At 43.8% G+C, this 13,357-nt stretch overlaps 2 protein-coding genes across 3 annotated transcripts in view; one reads left to right on the forward strand and one right to left on the reverse strand.

The window, feature by feature from the left end:
- STK4 (serine/threonine kinase 4) overlaps positions 1–13,357 on the forward strand; it is a 76,424-nt gene that overhangs the window by 55,610 nt on the left and 7,457 nt on the right. The gene's annotated exons all lie outside the window — the stretch shown is intronic.
- The window catches only part of KCNS1 (potassium voltage-gated channel modifier subfamily S member 1), an 81,672-nt gene continuing 71,199 nt past the window's right edge, over positions 2,885–13,357 (reverse strand). The window contains exon 5 of the transcript XR_014566080.1: positions 2,885–4,340. The gene's annotated coding sequence lies outside the window, so the exon portion shown is untranslated. The remainder of the gene's footprint in view (positions 4,341–13,357) is intronic.

Consider the following 13,357-nt stretch of genomic DNA (forward strand, 5'->3'; position numbering starts at 1 on the left):
AACGCTTCTCAGGAAGTATTGAGAAAAACTCTAAAATTAAAACGAAGAGACCAAACCAAGCATTTGTATTGTTAAAAGCTATTTCATGGTAACTACATAATAGCTGGCATTATAGTTATTTTATATACAGTTTATAAAATGTTGCTTACTAGGGTTGCCATATTTGAAAATCTGGGACATTTTGCCGATTTCTGCCCTGACACTGCTACCGGCAGTCAGCGGCGTAGCGTGGGTTGTCAGCAAGGCAAGTAATTTGCGCCCCCTAACCCGGGGCAAGGCAAGTAATTTGCGCCCCCTAACCTGCTGCCGCTGCCAGATTCTTCTTGCTGCTGCCTGGTCTGGTCTGGTGTGGTTCTCTCCCGCGCTCAGCGCTGCGCTGGGCGACCACTGCACTGTCCCTCCCCCAGATAGTCCCTCGCTCTCTCTCCGCACCGCACGCCTGGCACCCACCCCCTCCACGGCAGGCGGCGACCCGGCGGCTCGGATCGGATTCACACAGCCAGCACTGCAGTGAGAGAGAGTGAGTGAGCCAGGTAGGGGCAGAGAGCTGCGAGTGCGAGCGCCCCCCCCCCCGATGTTGCGCCCGGTGCGGCCGGTCCCCCCCCCTGCACCCACCACGCTACGCCACTGCCGGCAGTATACCGGATGTGTCTGGGAAATGTCAGGCGTATGCCTACCCTATTTAAACCAATCTGAGACTTGCAACTGAAGCTTGAGCTACGGAGTGTGTTGTGGGACTATGCAAGTGTGAATTCTTACTATCCCGTTGTATCCAATTTTGTTGGCTGATTGTTTTTACATAAACCATCAGCAATCTGGATTAAAAACTGGGTTCTAAAAGAGAGTTTATGCACATTGCTAATTTCAGTTTAATGTTGGGGCCCCATCTGGTTGGCATCAGTCTGTCTGGGAGACAGTGGAGGAGTATGCCCTTGGGGGTGAGGTCAGACTATTGGCTGCGGGAGAGACATGTTTTGTTGTTGCTGGGGCAGATGAAGACGTCCAGTTGCTCTGCTACAGATGCACCGGGGTGTTTCTTCTCCCTGTGCTCCTCATTTCTCTTCTGGCCACTGCTGTGGATACATGATTTGACTGTCTGTCTCCAGGCACTGTGGTTATCTGCAAGAGAGTCCCACTGGGTGGGGTTGATGTTGCCAACTTTCATGTCCCATTTGCAGACATCTTCATAACACAGTCGGTCTGCCAATTGGCCAGAATCCAGCTCCCCTTTAAGGTTGGCATCACATCACTTCAAACAGTCATGGCTTTCCCCTAAAGAACCCTGGAGACTGTGGCTTGATAAGGGTGCTGAGTTGTTAGGAGACCCCTATAGACCCCTATTCCCCTCACAGAGCTACAATTCTCAGAATTCCCTGGGAAGAGGGATTGATTGTTCAACCCCTCTGGGTATTGTAACTGTGAGGGGACTAGGGGTCTCCGAACAACTCTCAGCTTTTCTGAGCACAGCCTTAATATCTGTGATAAATAACCTTCTCTGTTGGAGAGAGGGAGGGAAAATGATCAGTAAGAGAAAATGCATTTGCAATAGCAAATTGCATACTTGTGCTGTGTGTATCTGTCCCCCTCCCCTGACACCCAGTAAAAAATACGTTGTGTGTAAGGAGGGCTCTCCCTTGTTGCCCACCAGGAAAAGCCCTTTGTAGGGAGTACTCAGAGTCCTCCCCTCTGCCCCAGTGTATACGTCACATACTTGAGATTCCTCCCTTTATTTAAGTAGCAGGAAGACATCAGAACAGTTGAGTTGCCTCTAGGGTACCATGTGTACATTCCTGGTTTGGTAGACTTTTTGTTTTCTATGAGAACTGCCACCTACTCTCAACCATATTAGGTAATGCATATTATGAGTTCAGCTGAACAGATCCTAAACCTGTTCCCATCCTGTTTTGCTAATGTGTAAAAGTCCCCTGGGTCTTCTTAAGTGTGTCTCATATTCCTTGTTAAGGGAGCTGTGGTTTAGAGCAAAATGGTTCCCCTCCACCACTTTTGAACATCCTGAACCAAAATCCAACAGGCAAGCTGTTAAGAATTGTGTTGCAGGCTGTAGCCCACAGTGAACCTAAATAATTAAGTTGCATTAAAAGCAGAAGCTTGTTCTAAGGTTTTTATTTTTCGCTTCCTCTGAAAGATTAATAAAATCCTGTGTTGTAAATTTACAGGAATTTCCTCACAGCCATTCGCATAGCTTTATGCTTCTCTCCCCACAACCCATGAAAAATTATACACAAAAGTATATATCAAACTTCTGAGACTTGGTGTTTGCTGTTCCAGTATCTTTTAATAGCTTTGTTTATCTTTAAAAAGTGTTGACTTCTTTGTCTGCCTCTGAAAGTTAGAAAGTGAGAACATTTTTATGTTGCCCCTCGGGGGGGGGGGGTGTTCAAGGCAGTGTAAACAATAATATTATATAAATGATAAATATATAAAATAACAATTAAACGATAAAGTTCAACAAAACAGATAAAACACATGACATATATCACTTGTCGTGCAAATGATCCCAGGTGAGCATTCCATAGATGGGAGTCAAAAGTGAGAACGGGATGAAGTACCTGTGACTCTTACCTGGTCATGCAGGAAAGATGGCAGAGGACCATCATTATAGCAGGCAAAGCTGCTTCTCAGTCATTTTTCATTCTGTTACCGAACTTGGCAGATGAACTTTTGTTCAATGGAAAGTTATTTGTAAACCATTGTTCTAGAATGGTTGCTAAACCCTACAGAATAAGTGTCAACATGGTGGTATAGGCCTATAGAAACAACTTGGATGCTAAGAAAATCAATGCCATCTTAGAGAGAGAGAGAGAGAGAGAGAGAGAGAGAGAGAGAGAGAGAGAGATAGATAGATAGGTGATGGTGACTGTGGGAAGAGGGACTGGGATGAGAATGGGATAGCTCAGCTGATAGAATAGGAGACTTAATCTCAGAGTCATGGGTTCAAGCAAAAGATTCCTGCATTGTAGGAGGTTAGGCTAGATAATCCTTGTGGTCACTCCCAGCTCTACAGTGCTTTGATTCCAAAATCTGATTGCTATGAAACGTCAAGGGCTAGAACAAGACTGGGGTTGCTATGAAGGGGGACAAGAGGAAGAAGGTGAACTGTAGTGAGGAGCCTGGGAGCGGCATGCCTGTTCTCGGCCAGCATAGCTAGTGGAAAGTGGAAGTTCATGCATCTTTTATTTGAAAGAGAACTTAAATGTATTGATTACAGAGCTCTCTCTTAGCTAAGGTTATTGAAGCAGAGGTGTTCGTAATCTTGTAACCAGAATACCTTCCACCCCAGGGGGATGCCCAAGCACTTAGCATACTATTTATACTGCCAGAAACTGAAATACAACCACTTCCAGGGTCAATACTGCCAGAAACTGAAATATAACCACTTCCAGGGTCAAATCTGGCGTCTTATTGCTACTTGCTCTGTATTGATTGTTGTGGAGAGGAGGCTTGGACATAATCGGGTGTTGATTTTTATATAATGCTGCATACTTTCAAAACAGCTTGCTGAAGGTGTGGACCCTGAAGGCCAGTCCCTGTTGTGGAGTCCCAGGTCACTGCCTTATCCAACCAAGTAGTGTGCATTCTGATGTGGGCAAGCTTCCTTCTCGCTGTAACTTAACTGTGTGCACCTTGCCTGATGCATCAGTCACCATGCACAGTGTCAGATCTGTGGTGAAGTCATGGCTCGCCTACTTCCCATCACCTCTTGTTCAGAGGGAGCAGTAAAAGTGAGAGTACACGTCTTCTGCATTTACCCTTAAAATGCAAAGCATCAGAGAAGACTGGTGCCTGGAGAACTCTGCTGTATGTTCTTCGGTAGAAACAATGGGACAGACACACAGACCTGGAGAAAGAAGTGTTATCCTTGTCCAAAATTGCTTTGCTTTGAGCTTGCTTTGAGTCTGAGATGTTACGCTGGGGGCATTCTTAAGGCTTCAAAGGGAAAATGAGAACAAGACATCTCTCTGATTCTGCTTGACAAAATTGGTGATACTTTAAACACTCCTTTTTTATTTAATGTTTTTGTGATTCTTATACTTTGCCTTTATTTTATGCCTGATTCCTTCCTTCACTCTTACATTTCCTTTGGCTGCCACTTATACTTCATTTTGTCTTAACAGCGCCACCTGCTCCAACCTCATAGCCCATCCCCTAGGGAACCTCACAAAGTACCGTTGTAAACAATGCTGCTTTAGATGCTTATGCCTGGACTCTCAACAGAGCCATTTTGTTTTAAGTTTCTTTTATTTCTGGGTGACACAGCTTCAATAAATGAGTTGTCTGAGTGCTCTCAAAGTGGTGTTGGTTTTCCTCAGTATACCACTCTAAAAAAGGCAGACAAAAAAGAACTGGTTAGTTCCGCAACTCCTAGTTGTGGTACATAATGTGTAAACTGTATTATCAGATATGTCAAGAGGCTATGCTGCTGGCATTTGATTAAAGAAGAGAGTTAGGTAATTTGAAAGACTCCTTCCTGATCCATATCTCTGCTGCTCCTGTGACGCAAGCAAATAATCAGTTTTCCCACTGATACACAAATCAAAGCTGACTTGAGGTTCCCTACAGAATTTAGATGGGTACATTAAAAAAAATGGGCACATTAAAAGATGGGCACATTAAAAAGCTCTTGCCAATGATTACAGCAAATTAAGCATAAAAAAAGAAATACAGTGTTTTATAATAAGTACAACATATTTCCTGTTAACAGTTGCATTTCCCTACCATTGCCAACTTTGATGTCAGGTAAAGTGGATTGGCTACTGCTTTTTCCTCCTACCTGCACAGATTTTGTAATCTGTCTATATCATTCTGTTAGGTGGAATGTAAATTGAGTGGTTAATATGCATAACAGCACATTGTGCACCTTCACCAGACCTCATGGAGAATGTGCTCATAATCCAACTGTTAAGAGGGAATTGTGTGTGTTTCCCAGCCAATATGCATAATCCCCAGTAGGCTTTTGGGAATGTGCATATTATGACCGCAGTTTGTGCAGATTCTGTCCCACTGCTTAATCTTATGTGGCCCAGTGATCAACTGAGTGAGGCTCCATAAAAATAACTTTTGTCTGCTGTCCAACCTCCATTTCTCCACTCTAAGCTGTTCCCCTGTCAACTGAGCAGTTAAAGGGAAGCAGGGAGAGTTATGTATGTTGCCCTGAACTCCCTGCAGGGAAGGTGGGATATGTGTATTCATTTTTTGCAGCAAGCCTTTAAAAAATGTATTCCACAAGTAAGAGCCCTGTGGAATTGGCAACCTTGCAAGTCACTTTGGTGATTTTCTGCTCTCATCTATTTGACTATAGAAAGTAAAACATTTGTGTTTATGCACTCTTACTCTGTCGCACGTACATCTGTTTTGTTGCCCTTGAATCATGTAACCTGCATGTGAAATATGAATAATGTCGTGAATCTGAAAATCTCATTGCTTACTCAACAGACATCATGCACAAAGGTTTTGAATTAGATGAGAAGACTTCTATTAAATTTTGAAGAGAATCAAAGTACCCTCTTTCTGTTTGAGATAAAGCACTTCAGTATTAATCATTCTGGACTGGATGACGGACAATTAGTCATCCCAGATTCGAAGTGTACCATTCACTTAATAGAAGTCTAGGACTGTATGATTAAAAATAGTTCTGCATTTTCTGAGCATATGACACTGTTTTGCACTGTTCCACGCTACTGGTCCGCCTTTGCCCAAAGTTGGCAACTGACTTGCAGTGGCTCCGAAGACTTTCAGTCTGAGATGAGTCTTTTTCTGCTTTCCCACATCATGTAGTCCTGCAAGGCCCATCCAGCGCTTGCACTATATGCTGCCTGCTTCATGGAAAAGGATTCACTGCTATAATTTGCTCCATTTTAAAAGGGCATGTGTGCTGTGAAGTGATGGAAGTATTACTGGTGAAAAGTAGGGAATGAATGAGTCCCTTCATCTTGAAAAAGGGGCACAGCAGCATTTCCACACTGCAACAAGCAGAAAAATGCCCATCCAGCAAAAAGCAAAACAAATGCACTGTGCTGAATAATGGGGATCGTTGTGGAGTTTCATCTCTGTGCAATCACTTCCCACATGACAATATAATTAAAAGTAATGGTGGAAGACAAAACTGCCACAAACATTATCTTCAGAAGAGCACAGAGCAAGTGCTTCACTTTTAAATGGCACCACCAGGCAAAGTGTGGTTTGTTTACACAGTCAAGAGTCATAGAGGGTTGTCTATGTTGAATGGTTTCTTTAAATTGTAAGTTGTAAGGTACAAGGCTAGATTAGTTGCTAGGGGTTTTCAACAAATTCCAGGCGAAGATTATGATTTGTGTTACTCACCAAGTGTAAAATATGAAACAGTTAAGCTTTTGTTAAAAGATGCATCACAACGTGGAGATTCTGTTTATCACCTAGATACAAAAACTGCATATTTGTTTGCAGATCTAAAAGAACAAATTTTTATGCGTGTTCCTGAAGGCATAGACGCCGCTGAAGGTTTGGTATGCAAATTAAATAAATCCCTTTATGGTCTGCACCAAAGTGGAAGGAATTGGCACCAAACTTTAGCAAAAGAATTGCTGGATATTGGTTTTTCACAAGGAAAGGCAGACAATTGTGTGTTTATAAAGGAAAGGGCAAAATCTGTAACAAAAATATGTGTGTATGTAGATGACGTGTTAATTTCTACAAACACTAAACAGGAATATGAACAGGTAGTATCACAGTTACAGAAGAAATTTGATGTGGTGGAATTAGGCATAGCTAAAAATTACTTATCCATGCAAATTGAGAAAGGCAAAAATTGATCTTTTCTGGTTCATCAAACTGCAAAAATTGATGATCTTGTTGAAATGCTATGTTTAGAGAATGCAAATAGGAAGGAAACACCTATGGTGTGTGGTTTCACCTTTACAGGTGAAGATAAGCCATTTCCTAATAAAACTTTGTATCGTTCTGCTATAGGCAAGCTAAATTTCATTCAAAGAATCTCAAGACCAGATATAACTTATGCTTTTCACTTTCTGGCAAAATTTGTGGAAAAGCCCACTAAGCAATGTTTCTCTGCTCTTAAGAGAGTGGTAATGTACCTTAAACATACCGAACATTATAGGTTGCAGTTTACAACAAGTATTGACAAAGGTTTTGAAATTTTCTGTGATGCATCTCATGCAGTGGAACAAAATAATTGCAGGGGTGTGTCTGGTATGGTGTTTTGTTATAACGGTTGTCCATTTGAATGGAAGTCCCAGACACAAACCATTATTTGTCTCTCCACAACAGAGAGTGAATTATGTGCATGCGTTCAGGCCACTCGTGATATAGAATGGTATATGCAAGTATTTGCAGACCTACAGATGCAAGTAACACTACCAGTAAGAGTTTACCTTGATTCCCAGAGTGGACTCGCTATCCTATGTTCAGAAACCAATACACAGCGCACTAGAGTCTTAAGATTATGTTTACAGTTTGTAAAGAAACTAATTGCTGATGAAATGATTGTATTTCAATATGTTCCAGGTGACAATCAAATTGCAGGCATTTTTACTAAAGCTCTTCCAAAGGTTACACATGAAAGACATGTACAAAATATGCTTTATGTTTCTGTTCCATAATGATGAACCACAGGGGAAATGTTGAATGGTTTCTTTAAATGTAAAGGTTCATCATTGTTCCACCCAATGTGTATGTCTTTAAGGGGCCAGAGCAAGGGCCAGAGCAAAATGACGAGACCCAGCTTTACAGGTGCTGCTGAGTTGTATTGATTAAGCTGTGTCAGCAATTGGGTGTAGTATATAAGGAGCAGCACCTAGCTCTCCCATTACCCTGGGGGATGGGTTGGTGGTTGGGTCTGGTTTGTTGATGTATTTAGTGTAAATGGAGTTTTTGTTTTTGTTATTAAAACCTTGTTTAAGTTATTCTTGAGTCCCTTTTTAATGCATGGTCTCCCCAGCAAGCTCTCTGCAGCGCTACCATACTGCAAATAGCCAACAGTCTAGTCTAACCTCCTTTTGACTAAAAAGCATCCATGACAAGTAGCCATGCAACATCTGCTTAGAAAGTGAAGGGGAGCCAACCTTCCGAGAGAGTCTGTTCCTCTTTGGTTGCTACTGTCCCAGACCTGTTATCCTGAGACAACAGCCACATTGCACACCCAGCTGAAATAATTTAACCTGCTAGGTTAATCTCTCTCTGCCCATAAGGCACTTGACAGGGCTGTACCAGACAGACACATAAAAATACAGTGGTGCCCCGCAAGACGAATGCCTTGCTAAACGGAAAACCCGCAAAATGAAAGGGTTTTCCGATTTTTTAGCGGCTTCGCAAGACGAATTTCCCTATGGGCTTGCTTCGCAAGACGAAAGCCCATAGGGAAATCTCTGGGGACAGCGGGGAAGCGCAGCGCGCCTTCTCCTCTGTTCCCGGACCTGTCCCAAGGCTTGCGGTGGGAGGTCAGGGAACAGAGGACAAGGCGCGAAGGGCTTCTCCTCTGTTCCCGGGGCTTGCGGTGGGAGGAGGGTTTTTCCTCCCCACCGCCAACATTCAGAACAGCATTCTGAATGTTGGCGGTGGGGAGGAAAGCCCTCCTCCCACCACAAGCCTTCAGGACAGGTCCGGGAACAGAGGGGAAGGTGCGCAGCGCTTCTCCTCTGTTCCCGGACCTGTCTTGAAGACTTGCGGTGGGAGGAAGGTTTTCCTCCCCACCGCCAACATTCAGAAGGCTGTTCTGAAGGCTGGCGGTGGGAAGAAAAGCCCTTCTCTCCCGCCAGCCTTCAGAAGAGTTCCCGCCTAGGCTGCGGATAGCAGCCTGCTGCCCCACGCGAGGGGCGCTCTGCTTAAGAGCTATCCGCAGCTTGTAGAGCCCTCTGGACCTCTTCTGAAGGCGGGCGGGGGGCAAAAGTCTTTGTCCCCCCTGCCTGCCTTCCCGGGGGCTTTTAAATCGCCCCGGGACAGCAGAGAATTCATCCGCTGTCCCGGGGCGATTTTAAAATGCTGGCGGGCGGCAGCGCTGCCGCCCGCCAGCATTTTAAGATCGCCCCGGACAGCGGAGAAGTCCTCCGCTGTCCCGGGGTTTTTAAAATGCTGGTGGGCGGCAGCGCTGCCGGGGCTGCCAGCATTTTAAGATCGCCCCGGGACAGCGGAGAAGTCTCCGCTGTCCCGGGAAGGCAGGCGGGGGGAAGCAAAGACTTTCGCCCCCCCCGCCGGCCTTCAGAAGAGGTCGGGGGACAGACTGTCCCCGGACCTGGTCTGAAGGCCGGCGGGGGGGGCGAAAGTCTTTGCTTCCCCCCGCCTGCCTTCCCGGGACAGCGGAGACTTCTCCGCTGTTCCGGGGCGATCTTAAAATGCTGGCAGCCCCGGCAGCGCTGCCGCCCACCAGCATTTTAAAAACCCCGGGACAGCGGAGGACTTCTGTCCCCGGACCTGGTCTGAAGGCGGTTTCCATAGGAACGCATTGATTGATTTTCAATGCATTCCTATGGGTAACCGTGCTTCGCAAGACGAAAAACTCGCAAGACGAAAAGACTTGCGGAACGAATTAATTTCGTCTTGCGAGGCACCACTGTAAGAAGCTTTTCTAGCTTCTGATAGACCAATGCACATGGGGGTTGGGGTGTGCAGTCTTTATTTACATACACCAGGAATTCCAGAGTTTTTCATTCTGGACTTATTGGGTCACTCCATAGACTTATCTATGAAATTGTAAACAAATGACTTTGCCAATGTTTAGTCTAGGATTTAGAACTTTATTTTAAACGGTATGTTTGGAAATGTCAGAGCCATTCAGCCTGGTTCTGGAGAGGCCTGCAAATGTTCTCTTTCCAGCTATAGTTGTCTTGGCCACAGGTCATTGCTCTGCTACTTAACCAAAACCCCATAAATGCATAGGCATTGGATTACTTTGTGCATGTGTTAACCTTTTCCGAGCAGTTAAGGGCCCTGAAATAGGGAATTATTTCCTATCTTTGGCTTATATTATAGCAAGTCTCTTCCTGGAAATTGAAATCTGCCCATTCCATCTTGCGGCAACAACCATGTAGCTGTTATAAAATGGTCTCTAGAGGTCAAAAGAGGGGCGCAGTGCTATAAAGTTGTTGAGCAATGTGCCCTTGAGAGTATGAACTGTGACTAATGTGTCTGCTTTGCTGTGTTATGTATTCCCCTTCACTGTTCCAGTTTCATTTAGATTCAGTAAAGCTCAGTGTTCTACTGGCACGTTATTGTGACAGATGAAAAACTATTTTAAATGCGGAAATCAAGAAAGAAAATTGACATAGACTACCTGGGTCAAAATCTCAAGGTTTCAAAGATGTTTCTTATGTGTTTGGTGCAAATAAAAATAAAAATACATGCTATAGAACTCCCCTTCTGGGCCAAGGGGATTCAAGATGGCACTTCACCAAAGGCTGTGTTCTTCAGCCTTTCGTCCAAAGATGATGATATACTACTACCTGAATCATCCCTGACCATTAGCAAAGCTGGCTGGGGACGATGGGAGTTGTAGTCTAGCAGCATCTGTGGACCCACACTCAAGCACTGCTCTGCAGGCATGCTTGCACAATTGTGTCCTCTTGTCCCCTTCTTTTCAAACTTATGGAAGTGTGTAGTGATGTCCATAAGCATGCAAAGTTTGTATTGCCCTACCCTGTAATTCTATAGCATTCTGTACATAGGCTGCGGAATAAGCGGGAATGGTTTGTTTTGAGACTGATGTGTGTAAGTGGAGGCTTGTTAATGGCCCACATTACTGCTTAAAATGCATTAGAATCCAATTTCTCAGACTCCCTGCTTGACTTGACCAACTGGGCTCTTAAACCCTTTATTTAATGAAACTTTTTTTAAAAAAAATATGTGCCCCCCCCCCTCCAGGCTTCACTTCAGTTGTTGTATTCATTTGAGCACATATGGTAATAGCAAAGAAATTATAAAAATTAAAGTAACAATATGGTGTGGGGTTGATCAAATATTGATGATCGCAAGAGTGTTGAGGAGAGCTAGCTCAAGAGGAAATGAACCAGTTCAGTTTTGAGCACAGTACTAAGAAGTATCTGCAAACAGAATGTACATAATGCCTGAAAGATAATCTTCTAATTTAGTGACTGTTCTCTGCAGGCAAGGGCCTCCTGCAGTTACCATCGTATCAGAAGGTCAATTCTATGAAATACACAACAACCAGACCTTTAGTGTTGTGGCTCCTACCTTTTGGAATTCCCTCCTCTTGAATATTAGACAAACACCATTTCTGTTATCTTTTTGGCACCTAACCTGAGCACCATCCTCCTTCAACAAGCCTTTTAACTTGAGATCTTTCCTAGTCTGCATCAATAACACAGATAGAGTGCACACCCAGAAATGCAAAGGATTTTCATGGGTTCATTTATTTCGCGCTGGGAAAAAGTGGGGATATAGGCCAGTCACAGAATGCAGTGGAGATGAATTGTGGGATGGGGCTGCCTTTTGTATCAGGATAACCACCCTTATCAGGAAAACTGTGCTATTTCCAAGATTGCGAAGTGCTACCCTTCACACAGGTGAGAGGGGTATCTCTGTAGCACGTAAAAGCCCTAGTCCCCTCCCCTCTAGCATGCACTTTCCTGGGCTGTTAAGGGACTCGTTGGTCTATATCAGGCATGTGTCCAAAGTCCCATTTTGGGGGCCTAATCCGGCCCAACCAGTCAATTTAATCCGGCCTCCGTGGCAGCAGTATACATCCTGGGATAAAATCCTAAAAAAAAACTTCAACAACTTTGGGGTAAATTTCAAGCTCAACAACATTGGTCGGCCCTCATGCATGTTTACTTCATCAAATCTGGCCCTCTTTTAAAAATGTTTGGGCACCCCTGGTCTATGTGCACCTCCCAAATGACTGTCCACCAGCAGCCATCTGACAGTCATGGAACCTAAGGTTGGAGCATGCAGGTATGATGGGCATAAATATGCCAAGGTTGGGAGGGAGAGAAAAACAATTACCATCGCCTATGATGATAAATCGTAATTCCTTAGACTCTAAAGGCATAAGATTCCCTCTTCCCATGCAGGCACTATAGCTAACATAAGGAAGGGTTGTGCCCTCACAACCTATTTTTATTTTGTCTTTCCATATCTATTAAAAAGTACTAATTGGCAGACGTGCCTTAATACACACAGGGAGAGGATATTGGACCTCCTGCCCTTTAGCTTGCAGTGTATTTTTGGATACTTTTGACACACAATCACTGCCAAAAGCTTCAAGGGCGTACTCAATTGATCTAAACTTTATTCATGAACGGTGCTAACTGCAATAGCCACACTCTCGTTTCTGAGCCTGTAGACAGTCTGTCTCCACTTAAGCAGCAATGTGAGCATTTATATAAAGTATTAATTTTGAGGATTTGTATACTGAATTATTTCACTTTTTGTGTTTAATGTCAGTTGGAGTGCTGTAAGAGTCTGTCTTGTCTTCTGAAATGATATAACCAAGTATCAAATCCATATTTTATCATTCTTTAACATGGGATTTAAAATCTCGCTCCAAAGTGCAATGTAGTTTTTTACCTGGAATAATGAAATTGCATCCTTTAAAAATGTTTTTGTATACTATAAAACTGCTGACTTGGCAATAAAACATGCATAGACTTTTTCCTCAGGCAATTGTAATAGTACTAGTTGTCATGACCATTTTATTATAGACTAAACAAGAATAATTTTTCTTACACTAAATGGATTGGTTGTTATTTTATTAAATTTCTGTGTGCGCATAAATGCTGGGTGAGGAATCCATGGCCTTCCAGATGTTGCTAAACTACAACTCCCATGAGCCCCAGTTAACATGACCATTGACCCAAGATGATGGGAGTTGTGGTTCAGCAACATCTGGAGGGTGATGTGTTCAGTATCCCCTGCTGCAGAACCAACACTAGTAGAAGCCATGTGGCTGTTGGAAGAACAATCACACTTGTTGTACATGTAGAGCTGGCTTCTTTGTTGGCAGTGGGAAAGTTACTACATAGCATGGATTATGTATTGGTGCAGAAATAACATGGGTAGTGACAAAGCTACCTGATAACTTCGCAGCTCTCCATAATTGTTTGGGGAAGGACATTGATTTTATCAGGTATAAAAAGGTATATACACCATTGAGAACCTAAATAATGTGACTCTTGGTGTATGGAGTGGTACAAAAGGTATACTTGAAACAGAGAAGGGCTGGTTGTGCAATGAAAATGTGGAGAGTGAGATCTCACCCCCCCCCCTCCTTGTACTTGGAACCTTTGACACACGTCCGTGTTCAGCGCAATCAGTTAAATAGTCTCCCTTCTCCTCTTACCTGCCACTGAGAGCCAGAGTGCTGTACTGGCTAGAGTGTTGAACTTGGAAC

This window comes from Podarcis gaigeae (genome assembly GCF_964106915.1).
Source record: "Podarcis gaigeae genome assembly, chromosome: 6".
Taxonomy (NCBI): Eukaryota; Metazoa; Chordata; class Lepidosauria; order Squamata; family Lacertidae; genus Podarcis; species Podarcis gaigeae.